This window comes from Pipra filicauda, unplaced genomic scaffold, assembly GCF_003945595.2.
Source record: "Pipra filicauda isolate LSUMZ 115617 unplaced genomic scaffold, ASM394559v2 scaffold139_size1960392_pilon, whole genome shotgun sequence".
NCBI classification, from domain to species: domain Eukaryota; kingdom Metazoa; phylum Chordata; class Aves; order Passeriformes; family Pipridae; genus Pipra; species Pipra filicauda.
In genome coordinates, this window is record NW_024103873.1 from 1,231,768 (window position 1) to 1,248,597 (window position 16,830).

Here is a 16,830-nt window from a genome sequence, read left to right on the forward strand (position 1 = left end):
CACTCAAAAATATAAAGAACTATTCAAGAATATTTTCTTTATAAAATATTCAAAAATATCTGTGCAGAATAATTTCCTAAAGGGAGCCATGAGGAAGATTGCAGAGTACAGACCTTCAGATGTGACTCGGGGATGAAATCCTGCTGGACATTTCCAGTCCCTAACACATAAACTCAGAAGTTGCCCCTCCTGGAGCTGGGAACAGGCAGGAGGACAGGAGTGTCCTTCAGCTCTCTGTGCACACCAAGGTGTGAGTCCTCAGCCACAAAATAAAACCTTCCCAAATCCAGAACCAGGGTGTTGAAATAGCTGTGTCACTGCTTTTGAAAAGCAAGGGTGTACATTAACTTGTGTCCAGACTGTCTGGTTTCAGGTAGGACAAAGCAAAGATGCAAACTAGAATTTGTATAGCTTCATATTAATCAAGCTGGGGCTAAACTCAAGGAGTTTTCTTACCTGGACATGCAAAAAAAATACACAGAATTCACATTTATCTTTCTGTGCTTCATATGAGAGCTTTGCTTTCCATTCTTTACTGCTCCAATTGTAGCATTCCATGTTTTAATTAATGTCAAAATTCCTAGTTTAAGACTTACTTTAGCAAAGCCCAACAAAAATCCTCTCTGCACAACAGCAGAAGAATTCTTAGGGTCACTGGGCTGTCTCTGTATTCCAGGGGTGGAAATCAACACTTTTAGGACACTCCTGCAAATATTCTTCACAGGTATCACGGGGTTAACATTAAACCCTGACAGGTATTTCCAAGCTCTCTGAAATGCTGTGATGGAAACTGAGACAGAATTCCCAGGTGGTCCTGGCTCATCTGCATCTTTCCCAGAGATCTCTCAATTGACACCTTGAAAAATGATGATGATCTGCTACAACTTGGCTTAATTAATTGAACTGTTCATCCTCCCTCCTCCCCCACGTTACCCCACCTGATGTGCAGAGTCAGAAAGCTGAATAATTACAGGAGGAAAGCAGGGACACTGAGGGAGAAGGTGGAAAACTCAAGAGAACAATTTTTGTCAAGACATTCACTCATCCATAGGCAAGAACTCCGGATAAAATTAACACATAAACCTCATTTTTGCTGTTTCTAATAAACAAAAGCATTTAAACACAAATTGCCTATAGAACAGAGCAATACTCTGCAATATCACTTTAATGGCTTCCCCCTGCCAGAGGGCAGGGATAGATGGGATATTGGGAAGGAATCCTTCCCCGTGAGGGTGGGCAGGCCCTGGCACAGGTTGCCCAGAGAAGCTGTGGCTTCCCCATCCCTGGAAGTGTCCAAGGCCAGGTTGGACGGGGCTTGGAGCAACCTGGGCTGGTGGAAGGTGTCCCTGCCCATGGCAGGGGGTGGGATGGGATGAGCTTTAAGGTCCCTTCCAACCCAAACCATTCCATGACTCTGTGACATCAAGGCCTCGACAGGGAGTTCCACTGATACTTTTTGCAGAGGTCCATTTCTCCCCAGACAGACTGGAACTGGATTTAACATCATGCTCAGAAATACAGAATTCAGGATAAGTCCAAGCCCAGACTCATTACTGCCTTGGGATACAGGGATACGATCCCCCCCAGGACTTCACGATCCCCCCGATGGATTCCAGTTCCTAAAGCCCAAATTAACATTCCAGAACGTAAATGCTTGAAATTGTGACCTGAACAGTTCTGAGCCTTGGAAGCATCCTGCTTTTAATTAAGCACTCTCTCCCTGCTGCAGTCACAGGTTGGCCTGTTAATGATGTTGTGTGAGGACCACGATGCTGTTCCCCCAGTGAATGATTTATTAACTCCAGCAACACCAAATCTGCTCCACAGCACCTGCACACCAAGACAAAGGATGTGATTACTGTGCCCACAGCACTTTAACTTCCTTTGTACTCTGGATGCCCTGAGTCCCAGCACAGGGCCCTGAGTCACAGCGCTGTTATTTAGTCCTCAGCAACCTTTGCAGGGTGAGATTCCAGCATCACCCTTTGCCTGCAGCTACTTCAGGGCAAAATGTGACGTAACAGATGAGTTCTGCAGAGCAGATATCCTGTGCATTAACAGGCTTGCTGTTACAGAAGAATCCATTGCTGTTTCAGGCTCAAGCAGCAGTTCTCATGATTCATCCTGGGCTTGTAGAACATGAATTACAGTATAAAATCTGCTTAAGAACTTGGTTCAGCTCTGTGTACAATTAATTTATCAACGCTTCTGACATCCACATCACTCCTTTTACTCTTTTCAGCTCTGGAACATCTTGACATGGCTGAAGTGAATACAAAAGAATATCTTTTAGATAACTTGCATTTATTAAAACTTCTGTGTCTCCATTTCCTGAGGAGTCTCATTGTGCTGCCTGGCACCTCTGCCAAAGGAGCAGATAAAACAGGAACGTGCTGGGGAACAAAAGCCCCAACAGCAGGATCTGCTCAGAGAAATGCCTGATGTGTGGTTACCCATCAAGGTAACTCCTGTCCATGCCAGGTGTGTGGACATCACTCCCTCAGAGTCCACATCTCTCCTGGTTTGATATGAACAAAGGCCTAAAAGGAAGAGGAAAGTTGAGATTTGGAGGTGAAGCACAAACCCTGCCCAGGGGTTGGGGCTGTGCTCTGGCTGCCTGTTTGCAGGGCTGCTGCTGCAGAGGGAACTCAGAGCAATCCCAGCAGGAAAGGCTTTGCATGACAAGGGGATCCTTTCCCCACTCCAGGAAAGGAACTGAAAAACTGAGCGTAAAAGTCTCACTTGACTGAGCAGAAGAGTTGGCACAGCAACTTCCCTGTTCTGCATTATTGATGTTACCTTGCCCAGGTTAACCCCCTGTGCTGAGCGTGGAGGAACAGGGAGCTGGGAGAGCAGCCCCCGTGCTTCCAGTCCCATCACAGTCACGTAGGCCAGTGGGAAATGATTGAGAGCAAACAGCATCACAGCTGACAAGGCTGAGCTCACCTCAAACAGCCCCCTGACTTCTTCCTCCAGGAGACAGAGAGAGCCTCACACACCATTTCTCACTGTCTGGAGGCTGTCCCCTAAAATTAAATATTGATTCAATATGATCTGGCTTTCCCAGGGGAAAAAAATGAATATGCATTTCCCTCAGCATGTGTAGTTTTAAATACCAGGGTAATTTTAATGGTCTCAGCTAAGCTGGATGAACACTCAGCAGCTAATCCCTTGTTTGCCCAAGCAGAGCATGCACTAAGATTTACTGTTTACCATCCCCTTGGCCGACCCCCTTTGTTTGCTCATCAATAGCAGCCGTTTGGGAGAGGCTCAGCCTGGCAAGGCCTGCTCTGGACACAGCAGGTTCCTTCCCACAGTGTCAAACAGGATCTGCTCAAGTTAATGAGACATAAGGAGCTTCTTTTTCTTTTTCCTAGAGAACATAATGTGTTCCTTGGTGAGCTGGAGATCACTCCAGAGACCATAAACCTGTTGTAATCTGGTAGAAGGAAGGAAACAGGTGTAAAACAGAGGGGAAATGACAGCAAGATTTGTGAGATTAAAAAATAGGTGGGGTCTAAGACAGAGAGTGCCTTTTTTTGCCAAAGGGGGTTGTATTAACAACTAAAGCATGAGAGCACCATAAGGTGTGCATTTTATTCAGATTACCCAGAATAAAAATCTGTCCTGTTATGTTCATCCATCAGATGCTGGAAATACATCACAACACACCATTAACCTCCCATTTTGTCCTTCTTATCATAGAACAGAATCATAGAATGGTTTGGGTTGGAAAGGACCTTGAAGCCCATCCAGTCCCACACCCTGCCATGGGCAGGGACACCTTCCACTAGCCCAGGTTGCTCCAATCTGGCCTTGGACACTTCCAGGGATGGGGCAGCCACAGCTTCTCTGGGCAACCTGTGCCAGGGCCTCCCTACCCTCATTATAAAGTATTTCTTCCCAATATCCCACCTACCCCTGCCCTCTGTCACTTTGAAGCCATTCCCCATTTTGTCCTGTCAAAACTGTCCCTTTTCTCCAAAGAATTAACAGAAAGATCTTAGTTTTATCTGTGCTGGGTTTAAGGATGTTTAGGTGACCTGCTCCCCTGGGCAGAAGTTGACCAACTGAGAGACAAATGCAGAAAACAAGAGAGCATTTGGAACACATTGAACTTTTAGAGGAAAAAGCCTGTGACAGCTCTTTAAATGTTGTAGATCCACATCGCCTGGGATCAGCTGATAATGTAGTTTGTACAGTCCCCATCAATAAAGGACCCAACAGCATCACACTGCCCCAGACATTCCTGCCTGGGCTCCCACCCTGATTTACCAGTCAGTAATTTATTCTCCAGTGTGAACCCAGTTGTATGAACCATAGCACAATGTTAGTGGGGAGCAGCAGATGGGTTCTATTAGTCTTATTTACTACAGTTATTTTGAATTTGAGATCCTAAGAACTGTATTGTTAGAATAGGTCACCTTGACCTAATCAATACTAATGAGTTGCTGGGCTTTTTGAGGGCACAACAGCTTGACTCTGATCAAAGTCTTACTCCTTTTGCTTACATTGCTCTCTGCTCTATATTGCTTTTCAATAGGAGAACAGTCCCTGAAAAAAAAACAAAAACAAACCAACCAAAAACCAGGTAGTCTGTACCTATATTTGTATGTTAAACACAAACACAACAGTACAAAACACGAGCAAATAAAGGGCTGCCTTGGCAAAGGCAGCTCAGTGATCAATTTGTAGCTGATAGATGATACTAAACCCTGTATTGATGAGAAGCAGAGCTTCTGCTACCTTGATGTTGCCTTTATCAATTAAAGCTGTTCTTATAATTACATTTTTCCTCCTCATTAAGCTCCAAGTTGTTTGTTTCCTCTTTTATTATTTTTTAGTTGGCATTAAGCTGGGACTGGATACAACTCTAAGGTGATGGGTTACCAATTCTGCTCAAGCAGAAGCACTCAAGGAGCACAGCACATCCTGTCCTACAGCTCTTGTCACCAGTATTTACTGTCCAAGGCCTTTGTCCTCTCAGCCATGCAGAAATTAAAATTCCCCAGTGCCCTTCCAAAATTTCCCTCTGTAGTTTGCTCTCATTTAAGCAGTTTTAATGCCTGTGCACCTCTGCAGATACTGCCCACTTCATTATGCTGCATTTAGAGCAGCAGCTCCCTGGCACCCTGACAAGGGATTATTCCTAATGCTCTCCAGGAAAGCAGAACCAATGGAAAACAATTTACAAAAAAGTATCTGGCAGACTTCTTTCTTCTCCTCTTCCCTTCTTTCCAGCAAGGGAATCGATAACCTTTTATTTGCAAAATATGGCTGTATAATGGAATCCCAGACTGGTTTGGGTTGGAAGGGACCTCAAAGCCCATCCAGTGCCACCCCCTGCCATGGGCAGGGACACCTTCCACTAGCCCAGGTTGCTCCAAGCCCCGTCCAACCTGGCCTTGGACACTTCCAGGGATGGGGCAGCCACAGCTTCTCTGGGCAACCTGTGCCAGGGCCTCACCACACTCTGAGTAAATAATGATAATAATAATACCCAAACCAACAACAGAGACAACCATAACATCAACAGTAATAACAAGAATGGAGACATTTGCAGCACCCGCTGTGCCCTCGGGCCCTGACAGTCCCTGTACTGCGTCAGGAGTACCGTGACAATCTGCAGATCTCATCCAACACCAAGTAAATGTGCAGAGAACAGGACTCATATCCCTAGTGCTGATGGAAAAGAGCATTTTGCTGCACCCTCACAGCCAATCCACTGTGGAGTCCAGCCAATGGAGCAGGAATAAGGCAGCACTTGCTCTCACTTTTATACTTATTTTTGCTCAAATCAGCAAGAATTATGCTTATTAATAGACCAAATTAAGGAACCAAGTGTTCCCAATATATTTAGGACAACGAGGAATATGGAGACACCAGGACAACTGGTATCTCCAGCTAAGTCAGTCAGGTGCAAGTTCTGCAGCCTTTCGTAGAAATCATGGAATGTCCTGAGCTGGAAGGACCCACAAGGGTCATCATCCAACCCCTGACCCTGCAGAGGCACCCCAACAGTCCCACTCTGTCCCTGAGGGTGTTCTCCAAGCACTCCTTGAGCTCTGGCAGCCTTGGGGCCATGACCACACTCCTATACTGTCCATGGCAACTTATTACTGGAGTTGCCAGTTCTGACTTTGGGTTTGGGGTTTGTCGTCTCCCCCCCACGATCTCAGAGCACCATGTAAAGTGGAACCCACACTTCCTTTCTGCTGCTCTCTGGCAGACATGGCAGGAAGTGTTTTACTTGGAAGTACTCAGAGAACATATTGGAAAACCAGAAGCCATAAGGAAAAGCCTGCTCTTGCCAACAGATTTTCCTTCTCCATCTCACTGCAGAGCAACACCCCCCGCCCTCGGGGCTGTGGATGAATGAGGAACCTTTGGGGTTTGTGTAGCCCAAGTGCCAAAGTAGCTCTTTACTGTGGCATTTATAAAGAAACAGGTTCTCTGCTCTAAATCTTTAACATCCATATTAAAAAATAAAAAACAAATATTCATTTTTCATTGAACTTCTTAAAAATAAAAAACAAGAGAAATCTCTTTCGACCGCGTAGAACCAAAACCAGCTCCAGCCTTCAGCTCCTGCCCCCCTGGCCCACAGTCATTTCATATAAATATTTTAAAAGAAGGATTGTTACTACCTCTCATGGCTCAGCTCCTGCAGGTTTTGTTCCAAGTCACAACATATGTTGGAATGTGAGCTGTGTCCTCTGGGAGGTGGCAACTGTCCCTCCAGGGACCAGGTTTAGGCCACGTTCCTTCTTGCAGACCCCCAAGGAGCTGGAGCAGGGTCTAGAATCCCAGAATGGTTTGGGTTGGAAGGGACTTTAAACCCATCTCATGTCCCTTGCCATGGGCAGGGACACCTTCCCCTAGCCCAGGTGTGTCTCCCAGAGAGAACTGGAATGGAAAAGTTTGTCCATTCTTAGGCAATGATGCACCAGTTTTCAAGCAAACTCTCAGCTGATGTTGCTGCTGTCACACAAAGAACAATTTGAACTTTTTTGCCTTTTAGAAGCAGAATAATCAGTCCCTTCAAACCCGCAAAGGAAACGGTGCCGTGGAGAGAAGGGAAGGGAGAGATGTGGGAGCTGGGAGAACAGGGAGACAGCATTAATTACACAGAGCCTGACAGGGAGAGGAGAAAATTTTACACCCTTCAAAAGGAAAAGAATTAAGAGATGATTGAGAGCAGGGAAAACTGGTAATTTCTCTGAGCTCTTCAAAGAGTTTACCAACCTCTTAATGGAGCTCCGTGTGTTAGAAGGAGATGGAAAACAGTCCAAGCAGCAGCCTGGAAATATAAAACATTTTTTTTTTTTTTTGGGGGGGTGGGTGTTAGAAAATAAGCATATTTCTGAGATTCAAAGGAAAATATCCACTCACCTATCAGGGAAAAGTTAAGCACAAAAACTGGTTGCAACACTTTCAACCAAATATTTTCATTTAAAAACAAAATATGCCCAAACTAATGTTGTTTGTGTGAAAGAACATCTTGAAATGGCAGAAAATGAAGCTGAAAAGTACTCTTCATTTGGAAATATAAGGAAAAAAGTTAAATTTCAAATTTGATACAAATCAAAGTGCCTCGAAACGCCCAGCAGATGGAACATATTGCTGTCAGAGAAAGCAACAATAAGAAAGCAAAACCATTCACCTCAATTCAGGAATAGAAAGTTTCTGAAGTATTTTGCAGGACAGGAAAACAATTTCACTCCGAGGTTCCTGGGGGAAGCCAGAAAAAACTGGTTATTCAATTTATAAAAGCAAGAATGGAACACATTGAGATGTTACCTTTGGCTATGAGAGATGGGAATGAAAATAAGCCCAGGTGCAGAGCAGCAGCACTCAAACCTGAGCCACTTTTCATGAGGGACATGTAAAGTGCCTCATTAAGTCTCTCCTGCCATTCCAAGCCTTTTGCTGCCGGGGGTCAATAACAGGGAAATGTCAACGGACCAAAGTGAAACTGTGGGACAAGAAACTGGGAAAATTAAAACCTCCCAGGATGCAAAACTCACAGCAAGGGATCGTGGAATCATGGAATGGTTTGGCTTGTGACCTCAAAGGCCATCCAGTGCCACCCCTGCCATGGGCAGGGACACCTTCCACTATTCCAGAGTGCTCCAACCTGGCCTGGGACACTCCCAGGGGTGGGGTAGCCACAGCTTCTCTGGGCAGCCTTGTCTCCCCAGCACAGTTAATATTCTGTCTAAAAAACACAGTTTTGGCTGCATTTGTACCAAAAGAGTGAGACAGAAATGAAGGGCTTCATTCTGAGGAGTGAAGTGATATCACAGCAAACATCCACACGGGCAAAGACTGGAGAAGGAGTTACCACTGGTATTTTGGGAAATGGAACTGCTGAATGACTGAGGGTGGAGAAGGACTATAAAAAGAAAAAGAAAGATTGTGCAGGAAGCCCAGCACCTTTTCCCTGGGGAGTTTAAAACAAATATTTTAATTCCACTCTATTTTGAAAGTCTCTTAAAATAATGTGAGACTGGATATTTTTATGGTGGAAGCGATGGCACATCTTGCTAATCCAAGTTATTTGTGTGCACACAGAAAGCCAGTCTTGTGTAGTATGAATTTGGTAAAATCCTTTTAGCTCTCCTTTATTTATCTTATCTCCCTAAGTAAGGTCCAGGAGATGTTGTCCACTGTGGTTTGGTCCCAGCATTATTCCTGCCTTTCAGCCTGGTGGTTCAGTCACAGTGGCACGAAGATCTGCCATCTAAACCTCATGGAAGATTTTAGTGCACCCCTGTGACTTTCCCACCTATTTAAATTTCTGTTTCATATAAATTACCTTTTTGACTGCTTGGCTTTGTAACTCCTTTCCTTTTGTCCTTGTTCTGTGGTATATCAAATCAATATGCAAGCACTGACACACCCGAAGTTCATCTCCAAACAGATGAGAGACTGAAAAGTTCTTTGCTGCTGCACAGATTTATCATGTACAAGTAGCACATTTGGCATTACAAAAGAGATCATATAGATGGTGAAAAATGGTAATGAAATACAGCTTGGAAATTTTATAAAGTAACCTTGTTTTACCAGGGGAAAATAGAGGCAAAAATTTAAATTTAAACAGAGGGAGGAAAAAAAACGTGAGCTGAGTGACCATTGCAATTCCTGAAAAGTTATGCAGAGAAAAGCAGGATGTGACTGGAACACATAATACACATCAGGAGAAGAACAGAAGGATTAAACTGTGTTTCTTCCCCAAAAGGTTGTCCAGCCCTGGCACGGCTGCCCAGGGCAGGGGTGGAGTCCCCATCCCTGGGGGGATTTAAAAGCCCTGTGGATGTGGCACTTGGGGCCATGGGTGAGTGGTGGCCTGGGCAGTGCTGGGGATGTGGTTGGACTTGATGGTCTCAGAGGGCTTTTCCAACCCCAGTGACTCTGTGATTCTCTTTTGTATTTTCACTGAGATGACCTCAGTAACGTGCAGTGCTGAGGAAGGTTAAAGCAGAGCCTGTTGAGTGACACCTCCCCTGAGCTGAGGGACACGAGGGCCCTGCTCTGTTCACAAAGGCCCCAGAAGCTCCTCAGGGTGGGGACTGTCCTCCAGAGCCAGCCCTTGCTGTGGGACACACTGCACCTCCCCTCCTGCAATACAGCCAGGGGGGTTTGTGTTCTCCCTCTTGGACACCACGACCATGAGGTACCTGAAAATCTCTGCTGCTCCTGCTCCCAGGCTCACTCTGGGCAGCATCCCTGGGACTCCAGCGCTGGAAATGAGCTGGGACGTGGATCCCAAAGCAAATGTCCCCAAAGCAGTGGGGACACTGGTGTAGGACCCCCCTGGGGTGGTGAAGGGGCCACCAGTCCCCCCGAGCCAAGGGCGTCGGTGGCACCTCGGAGGATGCTCCGCTCTCCTCTCGGGATGCTACAGGCAGGAATTATTCTGCTGCTGGTCTGGGAGCTGCTTCAGCATTTGCAGGATAAGCACATTGCACACAGCAAAAGGCTCCCTTTGTGCAGGAGACATTAATGTGGCAATATTTTGTTTGTGCTCTTTGATGTTCAGCTTGCAGTTGTTTTCCGGGGGATTCAAGGAACGAGCTCTTCAGATAATTTCATGATTTCTTTGTTTGTTTGCCAGAAGATCCATCCTGTGACATAAGGAGAAAACAATTCTATTTCTTATCTTTTTTCTCCTGGTTAATATGAAGAGATTACTACCATTTACAGAAAAAAAACAAAACCACATCCAAGTCAACTTATAAGGAGCATAATACCATCAAGTGGAGTTGATTTTTATATGTGAATGAAGGTTCAGAGGGACCTACACTTCAGGAATCTAACAAATGTGTACTTCATGAGCACAACATATTCAGCACTAGGATTAGAATATTGAATAAAACCTCCTTAAAAGGCCAAAGCTTTGTGAAAACATTGCAGCTTGCACAGCTCTCAGGTAACTTTGGAGGCAAATGACAGTGCTGTGTTTGTCTATTCCAGTCTTAACAACTGAAACAAAGAGCAATTGAAAAGAAATTTCAGGAAAAATGTCCAATTTACCCACACATGACTTGAATTCCATGAATGAATGTGTCTCTTACAGCAGGCACAAAGCCTTACACAGCCTTACATAAATGCCCTACATCATCCAAGTAGTCACTTTCTGATCTTCAAAATCCAACAGAATTATTTATAGCTTTGCATGAAATATTCATGCAAAAGTGTCCATTCCCTGAAATTTCTGCTAAAGAGTAATTTAACTTGGTTTTTTGCATTCCTTGCTATCATAATAATTTAGGTCAGGCAAGAACCAACAATATCATTTGCCTAAAAAACCCTTGTGATGAGTATTACAAAGTCCTTAGATTTGTAGTAGGTATTTTGTAAAAAGCACAGTGAACAAGGGGCCCAATCCAAGCCACTAAAGCCAATTTTTAGCCAAGTATTGCCCTTTATTTTAGCCTGGATGGAGCCCTAAAAGGTCCCTTTTTAATCACAGCAGCTAATTCATCCCATACCCAGTGCCACTGTTACATGACATCAGATCATGCAGCAGCAAATATGCATTTCCTGGGGCCAGGGATAAATCAAATCAGTGCTGCCATAGCCCCTCCCAGGGCCTGCAGCAGTCACAGAAATGCCCTTTTGGTTTAAAACCAAAAATAATGAATCCAAATGAACAGGAGCAACATGGTTTGTGCTTTTGGGCTGAATGCAGCCAGTGCTGGGAGTGCAGATTAGTGGTGTAACCTCAAGGGTTGTTGAACGTGGGCCAAGAAACGTCATCTGTGTGCTAACATTTTACACTAAAATTGATTCAATTTCCTGGATAAATAAATATTCCTTTTCCCTCATCTTATATATTTTATAGGTATTTTTTTAATAATATGATCATCTTTACCTCCATATAATAGATATGCAAAAGACTCAAAGCAACAGATGATGGGGAACATTAAAGTCCAGGACAATAAATATATATGTGTGTGTACATATAAGCTGCATATACACATATATATATTCAGGTATGTCTTACAAGGGATTATTTTCTCCACAAGGCTTTGAACTGCCATTTTCACTTACAGGAGTTGAGATTTTATGGCCACCAGATGTCATAAAAACATCTCCATTCCCACGAGCAGGAGCTGCATCAGTTCAGGAGCTGCTCCCATCCCTCCCTTCACACAGGCTCTGCTTCTCAGCTGCTTTCTTTGTGGACAAGGAAAACTCTGGAGTTAATGGAATGTCATTCAAGCTGGTGAAGTGTCTGGGAAAGAAACAAGTAGATGGAAATGTCTTCAAACCTCTGAAGTTTTCCCCCAGTCAGCTGTCCCCAGAAAGCCTGGCTGAGCTGGGGGTGACAGCGGGAGCAGGAGCCTGGTCCCACTCTGATGGCATTTTTCCTGGCAGAGCTCTGGGCCAGTTCTCCTCCAGTGGATGATGGCCCTGGAGATCAGACCCTGTGTCAGTGTGATCCCACCAAACCACCCTGGGCAGCTCCACAGGCCCTCCCTGACCCCCTCTCAGCCTGGATCCTCCCCGCTCCGACACCTCCGAGCTGCATCCCGAGCACTCCCACCCTCATCCCACCCACCACTGGGGATTATTTGGGCAGAAACACTCTGACATCCCCCAACACAGCAAAAAGCCTCATGACCAATTCCCCCTCCTCCCCTCAGATTAGATTTGGGCAAGAAAAACAATGGAGTGCAACTATGTTTGTATTTCAGTTTACAGAGACCATAAAATTGTAAAAAAAATCACCTAAAAAAACCCAACCAACCCTATAAATCAAGAAATAATATTAAAACCTACATATAAGAATTTTAAAATGCTTTTCATATGATAAATTTATGCATCTAAAGAACTTGTCTATCTAGAAATACACATGACAAACATAAATATTACATAGCAACTATTTGGACAGTCACACAGAAAAATTCCCTTTCTGAATAGTGTTGGCCGTCAATCTAAAGTGCCAAACTTTTCAATCAAGTTAAAACACACCTCTGAATACTACCACACTCATTAATTCTCCAAAATTACCACAGCACAGGGGTTCCAGGGCACATCCCTCCTGTTCCTGCTCTCTTTTTTCTTCCTGCCGATTTTACCTTTTTGCATATTTTATATGTATTTATAATTAAAAAGCAGCCCTTGCTGCACAGGAAGCCCTAAAAGGTTTTGTATATCATGTCCTACACAGATGTAATGGATAAATCATAGGAACTTTTTCCTTCACCTTGTGAAAACCATTTGCACCCCATGAAAAGGGAACCAGAACAAGGCACCTGAATGTCAACTGCTGGAACAAGAAGAATCCAAAATTACCTGTTTCTGCATCAGGTTGTCGTTACCATTTTAAATAATGCATCTCCCAAAAAAATTCTTGAGGATGATTAAAAGGAAGAGATGTTCTCAGGAAGCAGGTGTTTCTCCCATCGCTACCAAATAATTTAGGACGGCACGCAATATCTTGACAGCGGGTGTGTGTGAGTGTGAGTGGCTGTCAGGCAGAAATTCTCCTCCAAGACAAAGGCTCTGTGAGATGCACAATATGGAACGACATCAAAGGCTCTGAACCCCGAGGAGGTCGAGCTGAGACCAAAAAAGTGACACTAAGCATCATATCTCAAAGATTTTCTTGGTTATTTAACAAAATGGGGAAAATGAGGCGTAATTTCCGCTTCTGGCTTCTCGGCCTCAGCAAAACAAACCCAAGGGAAATACTTGGGAGCTGAAATTGTTTGATTAACAAAGCCGCTGGGACGTGGCTTTTGATTGATCTTCCCAGAAGCTGTAGGCTCCACATGTTTTGAGGAAGGAAGGTTGTGTAACACCACTGAAATCCTCCTCCCTTTTCCACAGCATCCTGTGCTGGAGAGAACTTGAAATCTCAGATATCAGGTGCAAAACAAGGGAACTCAGGTAATAAATATTTTTGCAAAGGTGAGCCAAAAGTTAGCAGGAAAACTTCCCATCAGCTGGGGCTCCCCAGGTGCAGACCTTCAGTGTGAGTGTCTGTACCAGCTCCAGGGGACACTCCTGGCACAAACGGCATTGGGAACAGAGTCCCCAGGCTGGGCACTGGGTGTTCCTCGTGCTGGAGGTGCTGGGACATCACACTCAGAGCTCACACTTGTCCTGAGCTCCTCTTCCCTCCTCCAGGTTGGATAAAGGCTCACTGGCATTGATATTCAGGTGAAGTTAATGCTGTTTGCCCTCCTGAGTGCTGGAGCAAAGCAAAGGTTTTGCTTGCCCGTTTCTGAAGGACAGACTGGCCCAGCCCAAGCTGCTCCTGTGGTGGCTCCTGATCCTGTCACTGCTCCCTCCACTGTCCCCTCCCGTGTGACCACCCTGAGACTGAACCCACACCAGGGACCTCCTCCTTCCAGGAGCTGCCTTAGAAACCCTGTCCCAGTCTGACCTGGAACAATTCCCTCAATACTGGCCACAAGTCTGGTGCAATTGCTGGAGAAGGTGTTCCCACAAGGAGGGAAAAGGAGGGTTTCCATGTGGGCTCTTCATCCTTCAGGAGAATGTGGCTGAATATTTAAATAGGAAATAACTACAATTTAACCCCGCACTCCTCTGATTCTCTTTTTTCCTTATACCTCTTTCCATCCCCTTTCATAAATCATGTTTAAACCCTGTAACCCAAAAGATCTCCCTCCAACTACGTGTAAATTCACAGTCCTAGGAATTTTTATACCAATATGGGACAGTGCATTTGCTGCACAACATCTACAGCTCCACCATGCCACTTAATCCTCTCCTATTTCAGTAAAAGCACAAGTCAGGAGTGAGGTTTGCTGGGTTCTGAAAGGACAGCTCAAAACTCAAAGGCAATATTTCTCTACCTGTGAGAGAAGAAAGGAAGGAAAACAGTTCAGTGTGACAAAACCTGCTGTAAGTCAGCAATTATTCATTAGAAGAAACTTCATTGTAACATAAATATGTTAACATTTCTTCTAGATATGAAACACTTTTCTGTTCTTCATTTATCATCTTTTTTGTATGAGAATTGATTGTCTTTACATTATACAAGCCCATCTGTTCTAACAAAAATTACCATTAAATAAAAAACCAGCATTCAGAAATTCAGTGTTAGTAGCAATATTATGAATGCAAGAAAGCTGTGCCTGCATTTGCAGTTCTCCCTGTTTCTCTCAGAGGACTCCTACATTTACTATGCATCCAGATCCTCCTTTAAAAAAAAATAGAAATGGGATTTACTTGTTGACAAAGCAGAGGGAAGGAATTGTTTCTTCCAGTAACTTGAATGTTAAAAATAAAGTCAGAGAATTATAATCTCAAGAGACATAGTTAGAAGAAACAAGGAAATTCTTTTGCATAACACAACAGCTTTTCCTTTCCCTTTCCAAGTTCCCCTCCACAGCCCCTTTATTTTACTGGATCCTTTGCAGTGGGAGGGAAAGATCCCACTTTAAATTTTCCTGCAATAGCAGAGGTTGGAGCTGCAACCTTGACCCAGCAAAGCGAAACAAACTGAAGAAAAATATTTGGATTTTTGCTCAAAACAAAACCTGAAACCTCTGAAGGGGAGGGAGCTGCATGGCAATGGTGGGGGGTGGAGCAGCACTGCCAGAGCTAAGGCTACTTTCCAGGGAAAACCCAAAAATCAACTTCCCCTGGCCTGAGCAGGAATTAAAATATGGGATCTGAATCTCCACAGAAAAGTATCATCATGCTCAAAAACCCCTCCAGCTCCAGCACTGGATATAAAATTATCATTTCAGTAATTTATAAAAATAGAAGAGCAGAAATGAGGCTTAAGGGAGTAAAGTTAAAAAGACAAACCAAGTGTCATGACAGTACAGCCAAGAGAGCTGTGAGGAGCACGAAAGCAAATGGTACATGGGACAAAAAACAAATTATGGACAAGCAATTAGAGACAGTTTCCTGGTTCTATGGGTTTAAACACACCAGTTAGTAGCCTGGGAAGGTCAGACTCCAAACAAGTTAAATTTTTTCTGGTGCTCTCTGGTACAAGGGCAAAAATTAAAATTGAATCCTCAGTTCTGAACCTGGAGTGCAATTCTGGATACAACTGCAAAAGACTTCACCTTATTTCTGTGCAGTTGCAAAGTTGTTCAGCCTGGAGAAGAAAAGGCTCCAGGGAGACCTGAGAGCCCCTTCCAGGACCTAAAGGGGCTCCAGGAGGGATGGAGAGGGATTTGGGACAAGAGATGGAGGGACAGGACAAGGGGAATGGCTTCCCACTGCCAGAGGGCAGGGATAGATGGGGTATGGAGAAGAAATCCCTCCCTGGGAGGGTGGTGAGGCCCTGGCACAGGGTGCCCAGAGAAGCTGTGGCTGCCCCTGGATCCCTGGAAGTGTCCAAGGCCAGGTTGGACAGGGCTTGGAGCAACCTGGACTAGTGGAAGAGGATTGGAACAAAATAGTCTTTAAGGTCCCTCCCAACCCATTCTGTAGTTCTGTGATATCCAGGGTAGGTCATGCCATGACATTCTCCTGGATCGTTGCTCGGGCTGGGGCAGGCAGGGAGCACAGAGGAAGTGAAGGGCTGGGCAGTGCTGTGCCAGGAAACACTGAACAAAGGGCTCCAAAGCCCTGGCACTGCAGCACACGGGACATCTGACCCTGCCCCAGAGCACACACTCCTCTGCTCTGCAGTGAACCACCACTGCAGACCCCAGAGAAAACTCAACTGTCCCTATTCCTGGAGCTGCTGGACCGAGCAGCACAGTCTGTGCTCTTCCCTTCCCAACCCTCTGTAATGACCACCAGGAAAAGGGCCAATGACACCCCAAGGAAATAACAGCCAGGAGCTGATGCTGAAAATAAGAGGAGAACGTGTTGTTTACAAGCACATGAAAAGGAGCCTCTTTGCCAAGGCTTGTTGCAAAAACAGTCACTGCAGAAATTCAGCTCCAATTCCCTCGCAATCCACGCTGACCTTTGCCACCACCCCTTGCATACAGTGATGGCATCTGGATTAAAGTGGCCCTGCTTGTTAGAGCAGCACTTCCTCCAGGTTAAAACCTCTATTTAAACCCCCCTTACCTGGTGTGACTGACTGGCCTTTGGAAACTTCACACAGATCTCAGTTGAATTACGAGGCAAATTATTAAGCCAGAGTTATGAGCCCTGTTATTATGCTGGAAGAAAAGTGGTGCCTGCAGCAACTCATGTGAAGGGATCCAGCACTGCCAGGGACAGAAAAGTAAACACAGACCCCAACACAATTCCCCTGAGAGAGCAACTACTGTACCATTATACTGGGCGTTGTAAACACTGGAGGAAGAATTGCACTTTGTCATTCGCCTTCTCCTAAAATTTCCCAATCATCAGCTTGGCTTTTCCCCCTCCTTC

At 44.9% G+C, this 16,830-nt stretch overlaps 1 long non-coding RNA gene across 3 annotated transcripts; it reads right to left on the reverse strand.

Annotated features, from left to right (window-relative positions):
• Positions 1-2,285: 2,285 nt before the first annotated feature.
• LOC114001347 lies at positions 2,286-13,243 on the reverse strand. Of its 3 annotated transcripts, XR_005562457.1 has the most exons (9): positions 12,805-13,243; positions 11,557-11,740; positions 9,681-10,127; positions 7,664-7,731; positions 7,246-7,300; positions 6,648-6,798; positions 4,512-4,554; positions 2,947-3,026; positions 2,286-2,540 (listed from the first exon to the last, which is right to left on the reverse strand). It is a non-coding gene; the product is annotated as an uncharacterized LOC114001347 (long non-coding RNA). The 3 variants fall into 3 exon arrangements; XR_003545519.2 differs by lacking the exons at positions 4,512-4,554; positions 9,681-10,127; positions 11,557-11,740; positions 12,805-13,243 and adding an exon at positions 7,861-8,110; XR_005562458.1 differs by lacking the exons at positions 4,512-4,554; positions 9,681-10,127; positions 11,557-11,740; positions 12,805-13,243 and adding an exon at positions 7,801-8,110.
• Positions 13,244-16,830: the final 3,587 nt, after the last annotated feature.